Here is a 14,233-nt window from a genome sequence, read left to right as displayed (position 1 = left end):
CTGGAGTGGGTTGCCATTTCAATGTGTAATATACCCATAAGCTCATCATCACAGTATCACATAACACACTTTCATTGCCCTAAAAATCCCCTGTTGCTTCACCTGTTTTTCCTCCCAGACCCCTGCCCCCAGAACTGCTGGCTACCACTGATTATTTTACAGTCCCTATAGTTTTGCCTTTTCCAGAATGTCATGTAGCTGGAAGAATACAGTGTAAAGCCTTTTCGGACTGGCTTTTTTCACTTAGCAATATGCATTTGTAGTTCCCTTATATCTTTTTGTGGTTTGATGGCTCATTTCTTTCTGTTGCTGAATACTGGCACTCTGTATGGATGTATACAATTTGTTTATCTGTTACCTAGTGAAGAACATCTTGGTTGATTTGGCAAATTTGAATAAATCTTTTATAATTATCCAAGTGCAGAATTTTATATGGACATATGTTTTCAACATAAAGTGGGTATATACCAAGGAGTGTGATTGCTGGATTTTATGGTAAGACAATGTTTAACTTTGCAAGAAACTGTCAAACTGTTTTTCAAAGTGAAACTACCATTTTGCATTCCTGCCAGCAGAGAATCAGAGTTCTTGTTGCTCCATATCCTCACCGGCATTTGGTGGTGTCAGTGTTTTGGGTTGTAACCTATCTAACAGCTATGTAGTGGTATTTCCTTGTTTTAATTTGCAATTCTCTAACAATGTAAGATGTTGTTGAGGATCTTGTCATATGCTTATTTACCATCATGATGTATTTTCTTTGGTGCGATATCTGTTCAGATATTTCGCTCATTTTTAAATTGGGTTGTTTTCTTTTCTACTGTTGACATTTAAAAGCTCTTTAAATATTGTGGATATATTTTGCAAATATATTCTCCCAATCACTGGTTTTTCTTTATATTCTCTTAATAGTCTTCTACATTATAGAATAATTTTAATGAAGTCCTACTTAGAATTATTTTTCATTTCAAAAATTATGCTTTAAGCGTCTTTTTGCATCTTATTTTGTCTTTTTCTCCATTTCTGAGAACTCAAAATGCAGTTCTGTATGACCTGTGGTCTTGCCATTTTCTAGTCATATGATCTTGAACAAATTTCATTTCCGCTCTAAATTTCAGTTTCCAAGTTCTTTGTCTATAACATGGAAACAATAATGCTGTGTTTTTTTTTGAGTGTGTTTAAAGGGTTATGTAAGACTGCATTGAAAATCACCATTCAAACTGTAAGTTTCCTTGTTATTTTATTTTTCCTTATCTTCCTCATTTGTCTTTTTCACCATTTTCTGTTACCTAGCCTTGAATATTGGAGAAGGCAATGGCACCCCACTCCAGTACTTTTGCCTAGAAAATCCCATGGACAGAGGAGCCTGGTGGGCTGCAGTCCATGGGGTCGCGAAGAGTCGGACATGACTGAGCAACTTCACTTTCACTTTTCACTGTCATGCATTGGAGAAGGAAATGGCAACCCACTCCAGTGTTCTTGCCTGGAGAATCCCAGGGACGGTGAAGCCTGGTGGGCTGCCGTCTATGGGGTCGCACAGAGTCGGACATGACTGAAGTGACTTAGCAGCAGCAGCAGCAGCAGCCTTGAATATAGGAGACATATTTGCCACTCATCATGTACATGAATAAATAATTCTTTCGCTGAACTGGTAGTTAATAGCAAGTTTCATGTATATGAACCCAACCAAAAGAAGCTTTAAAAATAATCTAAACGGACTGTTAGCACCTTAAGTCAGTTGAACTGAGAGGTGAGTGATGTGTGTGTGTGTGTGCTTTTCCATCTTGCAACGGGCCTTTTGGTACTCTAGGCCTAGTGAGCTCAGAGTAGTCCAAGATCACATTTTAAAATGAAAATTAATCTAAGGTCATATTTTAACCCTAAAATTAATTTGACGGAACATTTCCATTGTGGGCCCTCATACCCAACCTTGTCATAAATATTGGCTCAACAACACCTCAGATCCGTCGAGGCAGTGGTTTTCAAACTGTGTTCTGTCGAGATGTTGAGGTCTGATCATATGTGTGTCCTGCAGTTGTTCGGGGAGGGAAACAGTGCTGTCAGGACTCTGAGACCACCCTCCTGACTTCATGAGAACAGTTTTGCTGGTTTTAGTTAAGTTCTCATGTAAAATCGTGCTTGAAGAAATGTTTTTTCCTGCTAACAAATTTTTTCTATAAATCAGAGTTATAAGCTGAAGTTCAAGATTCTAATGAGTTCACTGGTACTGTGTCTTACAAACTAGAGAATATACATCAAGTCTGTTTATTGGAAGAATTATATTAAATGCATTAGTTGTTTTATGTGACTAGAATGCCATTGGGTATGTTATCCAAGATATGGTGTTTGAACAGTGAACTATTCTTACCTTAAAGCCTTCTGTTTTTATAACCACCTATGACAGAGCCACTATATCTTGTCACTAGTTCAACTCAAGTTGAAAAGCACTTATTCCCACACTCTAATATGTTTTCTCTCTCACTTGATTTATAAACCTGGCCTTTATATTTTGAGAGCCAAGGATGTGGATGTAAGACCTGAGATATAAATGATGGGGTTGTTTATTATTCTCTTCCTTTTCCAAAGAGACAGATCAAGCAAGAGTTACAAGCAAGAATTGTATGAATGGGAATAAAAAGGACGCCTCAATGGAAACATTAAACCCATTAATTTTAGATGTTTAGTCCATTAATTTCTACTGATCCACCCTTTGGAATATCTTCTGTATCTGGTCCTCTGTTTCTATTCCCACAACTTCCCTCCTTCCAAATGTTTTTCAATTCACGTAATTCTCCCTGTGTTCATTCCCTCTCACCTTTAATTCATTCTACACATGGCCTTAAAAATTAACTTTTTAAAATGCTAATCCTATACTGTTGCTTTAAGGCTAAGAAAAAAAAAATCTCAAATGAATATTCCTTATGTCAGGATCAAGTTCTTACTAAACACCATGGCATTCAAGTTTTCCATAAGTTTCATTTATCTTTAAAAAGATTCAAATTCTTTTAGTATTTCCCAATCTTATTTTTTAAGGCTTTGCTCATGTTTTATATCTACAAACTCATCTGGTTGTCAAAATAAATGGACTGTTCTCCTTTCAAAGTTCAGTCTGGGCCATCACTCCAACTATAACCGTCTTTGGATCACTATATTTAAATTGCTCTAAATATATATTCTGAGAAATTTATTTTGATTAAATTAATACTAACTTTTAATTATTTCTGTCATATTTATAAATAGATTGCTATCTACTGGAAAACAAGAATCAGGTTGTGCCACAACAATAAAAGCCACTATGATTTCTTATGAGTACTCATTATGACCAGGGTATGTGATAAGCACCATGTCTTTTATTTTTTAATCTTCAAAGTCATTGCAAACTAGTCTTTATTATTTCATTTGACACATGAGAAAATAAAGGCTTATAGATAGGTGTGAAATAGCTTTACTAAGATACTGCAAATAATATTTGGTAGAGCTGGACTTAAAACCTAATTCTGTTGGAAAACTAACAAACAGAAAACCCTTTTCAGTTTATATATTGTACAATATTTGCTTTGGTATCTATTTCAGCAGACAATACAGCTCTACCAAAAAGGAAAATTTGAAATGAGTTTTTGAAATCCAGCCTTCCAGAAGGAAACACTAGTCTTTATAAGGAAACAGATTAAAATATTTCCAAAGCTTCCTTAGAATGACTAAATGCCTATCTAAAAAAAAAAAAACCACACAGGCAAAAATGCACACACACTAAAAAACAAAAAACAACGTAATTCCTGTCAGGTAAGGCACTGATATTAGAGTCATGTTATAGACCCTTACTAGTTGTGCCATGACATGAAATTTTCCCAAAGCAAGCAAATATTATAAAGTTCTGTGACCAAAGATAGAAAATGGTAAGGTGGTCCATGTGAAGCTGAAAACTCAGCATCTGTGCACTGGTGCAGAATCAGATCTCTGAGACAGAGTTTTGGGTGAAGAAGAAAATAATTACTTTGCCAACAAAGATCCATATCGTCAAAGCTATGGTTCATTCAGTAGTCATGTATGGATGTGAGAGTTGGACCATAAAGAAGGCTAAGCACCGAAGGATTGATGCTTTTGAACTGTAGTGTTGGAGAGGGCTCTTGGGAGTCCCTTGGACTGCAAGGACATCCAACTAGTCCACCCTAAAGGAGATCCATCCTGAATATTCTTTGGAAGGACTAATGCTGAAGCTGAAACTCCAATACTTTGGCCACTTGATGCAAAGAACTAACTCATTTGAAAAGACTGTGATGCAGGGAAAGATTGAAGGCAGGAGGAGAAGGGGATGACAGAGGATGAGATGGTTGGATGGCATCACCAACTCAATGTACATGAGTTTGAGCAAGCTCTAGGAGATAGTGAAGGACAGGGAAGCTTGGTGTGGTGCAGTCATGGGGTCGCCAAGAGTCAGACATGACTGCCTGACTGAACAAGAAGAAAAGAGTAGCTTTATTGCTTTGCCAGGCAAAGGCGGACTCACTGGGCTCCTGCCCCTTGAAGCAACGATTCAAGGGTGGGGTTTCTGATAAGGTTAGGGTGTGTGCAGGGCCTGCACTCCTTTAATCTGACCTCAGGTGGTCTCTCACTGATCTTCTCTGGTCCTCAAGGTTATTGAACTGTGACTTTCTCTGGATTTAAGAATGCTTCATCAAGTATCTAATATCTTGGGTTTGTTGGGGATGTTAGTTTTGCAGAAGAGCTCAAAGATATTGTTATGTGGACCTCTTGAAGCAGAACTAAGACTCAGCCCAAACCGGCTCTGTTGTTTCTTGACTGCTCTTCCCTTGTCTCTGTATCCCTTCCCTTGAACTCAGGGAAGGTCAAGGAGGCTGAAGTCTGTTTCCTACAAACCAGAAACAGGGAACACAGAGAGGCTTCTCTATACCATCCTGCTCCATTTCACTTGGAGAAAACTCTGTCAAAGCATGGACTATAGAGTTTTCTTTACTGAAGCTAGAATAAGTGAGGTCGCTCAGTCGTGTCTGACTCTTTGCGACCCCATGGACCGTAACCTACCAGGCTCCTCTGTCCATGGGATTTTCCATGCAAGAGTACTGGAGTTGGTTGCTATTTCCTTTTCCAGGGGATCTTCCCTACCCAGCGATCGAACCAGGTCTCCCGCATTGCAGGCAGACATTTTACCATCTGAGCCACCAGGGAAGCCAAATATTTTGCAGATTAAGTGAAAGTGAAGTCGCTCAGTCATGTCCGACTCTTTGAGACCCCATGGATAGTAGCCTACTAGGCTCTGCCGTCCATGGGATTTTCCAGGCAAGAATACTGGAGTGGGCTGCCATTTCCTTCTCCAGGGGATCTTCCCTACCCAGCGATCGAACCGGGTCTCCCGCATTGCAGGCAGACATTTTACCATCTGAGCCATCAGGGAAGACAAGGGAGCTTACAAAAGGCTTACCCTTTCTTTAGAAAAGTTTACCAATGACTAGGTAGTACCAGCTCTGTTCTCTCCATAGGCTTTCATTCCCACAGAAATTAGGGAAGAGATTATAGAACAATTATGCTATTTTTCCACCAAAATAGTGTAACTTCTGGTCTCACTAGTATTTTTAGCTAGGAGAAGCAGTAGAAGATATTTAGCATACTTATTCTAGCATACTTATTTTGGCTTCCCTGGTGGCTCAGACGGTAAAACGTCTGCCTAAAATGCGGGAGACCCGGTTCTGTTCGCTGGGTCAGGAAGATCACCTGGAGAAAGAAATGGCAACCAGCTCCAGTACTCTTGCCTGGAAAATCCCATGGACAGAGGAGCCTGGTAGGTTGCTGTCCATGGGGTTGCAAAGAGTCAGACACGACTGAGCAACTTCACTTTCTTTTATCTGCAAAATGTTTTTCTTTGTTTAGAACATTGAAGAAAGATATCTTTCAATGACTTCTTTGATAAATGTTTTTTTATTATTTTTTATGATTATTATAAGCTTCTGTTTTTCTACCTCTACAATGCCTTTGGTCATTATGGATATATATCACAGCACAAATATTACCCAGTAATTTTTTGGAAAAAGCAAGGGATCTATTAATAGCCACAGTGATGGGAAAACACACTTAGAAATCTCCATTTGTCCTCTCACTTCCAATTTGTTTCCTCTGATTCACTACGTCAGTGAGTAAAACAGTCTCACTTGGAACTAAGATTCCTTAATTTTCTGCTAGGCAGATTTCTTATCTTTCTGGGACAGACATTGTCTGGCTCTAATCAGATTGTTGACTGAGAAAACAAGAGCTTAGAGAGAGACTGAATAACATTCAAAACAAGCAAACATAGAAAAGCCTAGAAAAACATGAGTACTCTCCCTAAAGGAAAAAAAGAGTACACATAAACTAAGTACACTATTTTTTCCCTCAAGAATGTCATTTCTTGACTGAGCCAGATCATTATTTGGGAGATACAATAGCCATTGAATATCTTGTACTGAAATTTTTAAAAATCTGGTTACATTTTTAAATTTTTTATAGATTGAAATCTGTGTGTGAGTTATAGCCATAATCTGTGTATCCTTCCTTTTACACAGGTCAAATAAGTTTAGACTATAAACTATCAAGGCAAAACCAGTTGGTTACTAAAACTTATGAGAAGGAGCAAAGGGTAGTCTTAGGAAACAAACCTTAAATACAGAGAATTTCATGGGAATGAAAGTTGGTCAGATGATATGCCCCTTAAAGTTTTATATGGTTTAATTAATCGTTGCTCAATTTTTAAAGAAGCAACTGCATTTTGGATTTTAGGGAGGCTCCAAATGACAGAAATGTTATTGGAAATCCTTGAAGGGCTCAGCAGGATGCGAAGAGTTGACTCACTGGAAAAGACTGATGCTGGGAGGGATTGGGGGCAGGAGGAAAAGGGGACAACAGAGGATGAGATGGCTGGATGGCATCACTGACCCGATGGATGCCAGTTTGAGTGAACTCCAGGAGATGGTGATGGACAGGGAGGCCTGGCGTGCTGCAATTCATGGGGTCGCAAAGAGTCGGACGTGATTGAGTGACTGAACTGAACTGAAATTCTTAAAGAAGCAAATGCTTTTGGGATTTTAGGGAGGCTCCAAATGACAGAAATGTTATTGGAAATCCTTGAAGGGCCCAGCAGGATTTGTCTGTCCTTATTAACCAGAAAAGAAAAGTTATGACCTTGGAAGAGAAGTTTTGACCAACCTAGACAGCATATTAAAAAGCAGAGATACTGCTTTGCCAACAAAGTCCATCTAGTCAAGAATATCGTTTTTCCAGTAGTCATGTATGAATGTGAGAGTTGGACTATAAAGAAAGCTAAGAGCTGAAGAATTGATGCTTTTGAACTGTGGTTTTGGAGAAGACTCTTGAGAGTCCCTTGGACTGCAAGGAGATCCAACCAGTCCATTCTAAAGGAAATCAGTTCTGAGTATTCATTGGAAGGACTGATGTTAAAGCTGAAATTCCAATACTTTGGCCATCTGATGTGAATAACTGACTCATTTGAAAAGACCCTGATGCTAGGAAAGATTGAAGGTGGGAGGAGAACGGGATGACAGAAGATGAGATGGTTGGATGGCATCACTAACTAGATGGACATGAGTTTGAGTAAACTCCGGGAGTTGATGATGGACGGGGAGGCCTGGCATGCTGCAGTCCATGGGGTTGCAAGGAGTCAAACATAACTGAGCGACTGAACTGACTGACTGATTAACTAGAGAAGGTTGGGAAAACACTCTAGAGATGAAGTATTAAAGACTAGTGTCGTTACTGGGGTCATTAAGCATGAGTTCATGTATACGTATGGAACTGGTCTGTCTTCCTTAATCCTAACAGACTGAAATTTCCCACTGTATATTTCCCTTCTGGTCTTAAAACTGCTATTGATTTTGGAATTGTGATTTTTTTTTTTAAAAGAACCACGTAAATGTGGATACATTGTAATTGTACTGTTGGGTCATTGTTATAATCTAACCTAGAAGGATGTCATAATTATTTGAAATAAAATTTAATGTAACATTTTGGTAACCTTTATTTGAAGTTTAAAAATTATCTTTACTATATTACCTTTTATTATATATTTTAATTATCCTTCCTCTTCTTAGTCTATACATTCCCTTATTTTGAAAGCTAAAGTAGCCTCAAGGAGATTATTAAAGTTAGGAATGTGAAATTACTTATTTCCTTCATTCTAAAATCCTTGAATATGTTTGTATCAGTTATTAGGAAATCTTTTGTTGATATGAAACAAACTTTCAATCTGATAATGAGTTTTGTCTCCAATAGAGATAAAGAATCCAGGATCATAGAAAAAGCAAGGGAATTCCAGAAAAAGCATCTACTTCTGGTAAGCCTTTGACTGGGTGGAGCACAACAAACTGTGGAAATTCCTTAAATAGATGGGAATACCAGACCACCTTTCCTGTCTCCTGAGAAACCTATGTGCAGGACAAGAGTCAACAGTTAGAACTGGACATGGAAAAATGGACTGGTCCCAAATTGAGAAAAGAGTATGTCAAGGCTGTATATTGTCACCCTGCTTATATAACTTATATGCAGGATACATCATGTGAAATGCCGGGCTGGATGAATCACAAGCTGAAATCAAGATTGCCAGAAGAAATTTCAACAACCTCAGATATGCCGATGATACCACTTTAGTGGCAGAAAGCAAGAGAAACTAAACAGTCTCTTGATGAAAGTGAAAGAGGAGGGTGAAAAAGCTGGCTTAACACTCCAAAAATTAAGATTATGGCTTTGGGTCTCATCACTTCATGGCAAATAGATGGGGAAAAATGGAAACAGTGTCAGACTTTATTTTCTTGGGCTCCGAAATCACTGTGATGGTGACTGCAGCCATGATATTAAAAGATGCTTGCTCCTTGAAAGAAAGACTATGACAACTAATGTAGATAGCATATTGAAAAGCAGAGACATGCCCTGAAGGAATTTGTGTTGGTACAGAGGTGCCTGTAGGGGTCATGGGCCACCAGACCACCCCCGGGGCTGGAGGCCTATGGTCCCTCCTAGGCCCCGATTCTCACCTCCTCAGCTCCTCACCTCCCGCCATCTTGGGGGCCCCTACGGCTTGTGGCACAGATGTGGAGTGCATATTTTACCATCTGTGAAAACTTCTCTGTAATTTATTTTTTCCTCACTCAGGTATTAAACATTACAGCAAATTTAAAAGATATGAATGAATATCCTACAAAAAGAAAAAGGAAGACTTCACATCTTTCTACTTATTCAGATTCCTCTGGAATAAGCAGAATTGCAGATAGGTTCAGTGGAATTTTTTTTTTTTTTTTTTTTTTGATCATTGTTACAGTGTTCTATGAGACAACCAGACAAAATATTTTGACAATAAAGATGATGATTCAGATACAGAGACATCAAATGACTTGCCAAAATTTACAGATGGAATCAAGGTCAGAAACAGAAATCAATACAACCTGGTTCCCAGTCCTGTACTTAGAATTATAGACCACACTGCCTTTCCTACAGAAAAATCTGCTGATATTGAAATCTGTGATGAAGAGTTTGACTCTCCTGAATCAGCCCACCAGCAAACTCAAGAAGACAGCCCCACTGAAGTTCCACTACTGAAGATGTTTCAGTTGCCGCAGACGTGCATGAAATTTCTGAAGATTATGATATGGAGACAGGAAACAAATCCTCTGAGACTCTCCGAGATGAAACTGATGAAGAGTCACCAGCTAAACCTTGCAAAATTATTGGCAAGAGCCAAGCTTTGAATGTGACTGCCCAGCAGAAATGACCTTATTGAGAGCTAATAGCAGTGACCCCTATAAATGTGAACTTTGTGAATCCAACAGAAGATATTTTTCTGATTTAAAGCAGCATATGATCTTGAAGCATACTTATTCAAAGGTGTGCTGAGTCTGCAGAGAAAGTTTCACTACCAGCTTCTGATCAAACATCCAAACTGCATGAAGAGGATCCCGACATTTGTAAATACTGTGATTATAAGACAGAAAGCTGTGGTACATGTACACAATGGAATATTAGTCAGGTATCAAAAAGAGTGCATTTGAATCAGTTCTAATGAGGTGGATGAAACTGGAGCCTATTATACAGAGTGAAGTAAATCAGAAAGAAAAATACCAAAACAGTATATTAATGCATATATATGGAATTTAGAAAGATAGTAATGATGACCCTTTATGTGAGACAGCAAAAGAGACACAGATGTAAAGAACAGACTTTTGGACTCTGTGGGAGAAGGCGAAGGTGGCATGATTTGAGAGAATAGCATTGAAACATGTATATTACCATATGTGAAGTAGATCACCAGTCCAGGTTTGATGCATGAGACAGGGCGCTCAGGGCTGGTGCACTGGGATGACCCTGAGGGATGGAATGGGGAGGGAGGTGGGACGGGGGTTCATGATGGGGGACATATGTACACCCATGGCTGATTCATGTCAGTGTATGGCAAAAACCACCACAATATTGAGTGGTTAAAATAAATTAATTAATTTAAAAAAAATGTAATTTTTGAGACCCCGAGCGGGCACATTGCAGACACCCATTTTAGTGATCACCTTTATGGGTGTGAGAAGTGTGACGTACAGTTCTCCTAGAGCAGGGAACTCTACCTACATTTCCAGGAGCACAGCTGTGATGAACAGTACTTGTGTCTATTCTGTGAACATGAAGCGAATGATCCAGAAGGCTTGTATAGCCATGTGTTAAATGAGCATGCAGTTAATTAATAAAGTAATAAGTATAACAATGGAGAATATGGACAATAGAGCCTCTTAAACAAAATCACACCTGACAAATGTAAAGACTTCTTTGTTAGTCAAGTATGTGGGTTTCAGAGTAGACTTCATACAAATGTTAACAGATATGTTGCTATTGGACATAATACATTCTTTCCACATGTTTGTGATGACTGTGGGAAGGGCTTCTCAAGTATGCTAGAATATTGCAAACACTTAAATCACATTTATCTGAAGGGATTTGCTTATGTCAATACTCTGAATATTCAGCAGGAGAGACTGAAGATTTTAAAATTCATCTAGATCACAAACATTCAGCTGATTTACCTCATAACTGTGGTGAATGCTTGATGAAGTTTGGAAATGAAAGGGAATTAATAAGTCAATTTCCAATCCACAAGACACCTTGATTGTTCTCTTTAAATTCCATAATGTTGATGTGAAATAACTACTTTGGCAATGTTAAAAAAAAAAAAAAAAGGCAGAGACATCACTTTGCTGACAAAAGTCCATATAGTCAAAGCTATGTTTTTTCCAGGATATACGGATGTGACAGTTGGACCATAAAGAAGGCTTAGTGCCAAAGAATTGATGCTTTCAAATTGTGGTATTGGAGAAGACCCTTGAGAGTCCCTTGGACAGCAAGGAGAACACACCAGTCAATCCTAGAGGAAAGCACCCTTAAATATTCATTGTAAGGATTGATGCTGAAGTTGAGGCTCCAATTCTTTGGCCATCTGATGTGAAGAGTTGACTCATTGGAAAAACTCTGATGCTGGGAAAGATTGAAGGCTGGAGAAGAAGGCGACAACAGAGGATGAGATGGTTGGATGGCATCACCAACTCAATGGACATGAGTTTGAGAAAACTCAGGGAGATAATGAAGGACAGGGAAGCCTGGCTTGCTGCAGTCCCTGGGGTCACAAAGAGCCAGACATACCTTAGCCACTTAACAACAACAGCATCTCCAAGAAGACTTTGTTTTCAGTATTCATTTTATTTGTTTTATGATGCTTTTACTTTTATATTATACTGAAGACTACCTATATTTATTACATTTAAGTGAAATGATACATTTCTTTATAATTAACAAAATGCTTTCTTTCATTGAAAGACAAATGCCATAAACATAGAGGGTCAGAAAAAGAAAGTTAAAAGAAAAAGTGAAAATGTAGTTGCTCAGTCCAGTCTTTTACAACACCGTGGACTGTAGCCTGCCAGTCTCCTCTGTCTATGGAATTCTTCAGGCAAGAATACTGGAGTGGGTAGCCATTCCCTTCTCCAGAGGATCTTCCCAACCCAGGGACTGAACCAAAGTCTCTTGCATTGAAGGCAAATTCTTTACCATCCAACCCACCAGTTCAGTTCAGTTCAGTCGCTCAGTCATGTTCAACTCTTTGCAACCCCATGGACTGCAGCACACCAGGCCTCCCTGTCAATCTCCACTCCTGGAATTTACTCAAACTCATGTCCATTGAGTCGGTGATGGTATTCAACCATTCTTAACCTCTGTCATCCCCTTCTCCTGCCTTCATTCCCAGCATCAGGGTCTTTTCAAATGAGTAACTTCTTTGCATCAGATGGCCAGAGTATTGGAGTTTCAGCTTCAACATCAGTCCTTCCAATGAATATTCAGGACTGATCTCCTTTAGGATGGACTGGTTGGATCTCCTTGCTGTCCAAGGGACTCTCAAATGTCTCCTCCAACACCACAGTTCAAAAACATCAATTATTCAGCTGTCAGCTTTCTTTATAGTCCAACTCTCAACATCCGTACATGGCTACTGGAAAAACCATAGCTTTGACTAGAGGGACCTTTGTTGGCAAAGTAATGTCTTTGCTTTTTAATATGCTGTCTAGGTTGGTCATAACTTTTCTTCCAAGGAGCAAGCGTCTTTTAATTTCATAGCTGCAGTCACCATCTGCAGTGATTTTGGAATCCCAAAAAATAAAGTCTGTCACTGTTTCCACTGTTCCCCCATCTATTTGCCATGAAGTGATGGGACCAGATGCTATGATATTAGTTTTCTGAATGTTGAATTTCAAGCCAACTTTTTCACTCTCCTCTTTCACTTTCATCAAGAGTCTTCATAATTTTTAATTTATTCTTTCAATATTTACTTATTACCTGCTTATTAATTGTAATAAAGGTACCAGATTACAAAAGTTTATTTCTTAATTCATGACCTTTCCTTTTGTTGAGAAGATTTACAATCTCTAAATTCAGCTCAGTAATTGGGTTGAATATTTACTCAGGAAAATAATTTTGTCTTACTTATCTATGAGGCATTTATTATAGTATAAACTGAAAATAAAAAGACATTTTGTGTATATTTAAAAAAAAACAAACTTCAGAAAATTGATGTCATTAATAACTTTATATTTAATGTTAATTGTTTGATTCATTATTATTTTTTGTTGTTATTGAAAACTTGACTAAGTTCTTTCACTTTCCTTCTTGGTAGTTTGACCACAAGTAGGCATAGTAATAAAAGCTTATAAAATGAGACATACAGTCATAGTTTTAAAATAAGTAAAAATTTATGAAATTTTAAGGTTTTAAATTTATATACTGTCCACAGGTGGTACATACCCTTAAAATAATTAATCCCACCCCTCAACTTTCCTCCTTATACATACTGAATCTGCTTTCATACACCACTTAGCAAATATTTGCCACTATCTCATACTTGGAATATTCTGTCTGCCAACTGTTTGATTTTAGAAATATTAGTATCTTTGTATAACAGTGTTTGTTCAATTATTAGACTATTTTATGTCATAATGTGTTTTGAATTGAGTAGAAAATTGAAAATGCTAAAATAGTAGACATATTAAGCATATTAAAAGTACAACTTTTAATTCATTTGAATTTCACTAATTTCATTCAATTATGAAAGAAAATAGAGAAGCAAAATGGTATAAAATCCTAAAAATCTATAATTAAGTACAGCTTTTCAAAAGTGAGGCTTAATGATAAATTTATAGATGTTATTAAACATTGGATTGAGTGATAATTAATAATGTTACAGCTAAAATTTTTGAATGCTTCTTTGCCCTAGCACAGAGCTAAGGTTTATAAAAGCATTGTATAATTTGATTTCCACAACAACAATATGAAATGTATGTCAGGAACTGTGAAGGGGTTGAGATTTTATTCTGCATGCCTGCAAGTTGACAGAGATTCCCAGATGCAGGTAGAAGATACAGACTAGTGGAACAGAGATGAAGAGCTGCATGTTACAGAAACTGCAGAAACCAGACTATCAGCATTTGTCCCAGTCTCCACATCCAGATTCCTATAGGGCAATGCAGTGAGAGCTAGGCGACTCCTGGGTTGTATTATAGGAGAGGAAGCCCAAATTTTAGGAAACTTCAATCTTTTAAAGGGACTATAAGCAAACTGGCCCAGTTTTTGCTCAGGAAGGAGCTATTATGATTATTATTATCATGGACAGCAAAAGGTAGTGCTTCTAGCCTGGCATATATCTTTCAAGGTT

At 38.0% G+C, this 14,233-nt stretch overlaps 1 long non-coding RNA gene and 1 pseudogene across 5 annotated transcripts in view; both read left to right on the top strand.

Moving 5' to 3' along the window:
* LOC147363898 (uncharacterized) overlaps positions 1-14,233 on the top strand; it is a 293,279-nt gene that overhangs the window by 211,617 nt on the left and 67,429 nt on the right. The window lies entirely within an intron of this gene.
* LOC147363899 (zinc finger protein 639 pseudogene) lies at positions 9,181-11,143 on the top strand (annotated as a pseudogene).

Source organism: Bos grunniens, chromosome 10 (assembly GCF_055505025.1).
Source record: "Bos grunniens cultivar Pamir isolate PY7600 chromosome 10, Bosgru_T2T1.0, whole genome shotgun sequence".
NCBI classification, from domain to species: domain Eukaryota; kingdom Metazoa; phylum Chordata; class Mammalia; order Artiodactyla; family Bovidae; genus Bos; species Bos grunniens.
This window is presented reverse-complemented; position numbering and strand designations above follow the sequence as displayed.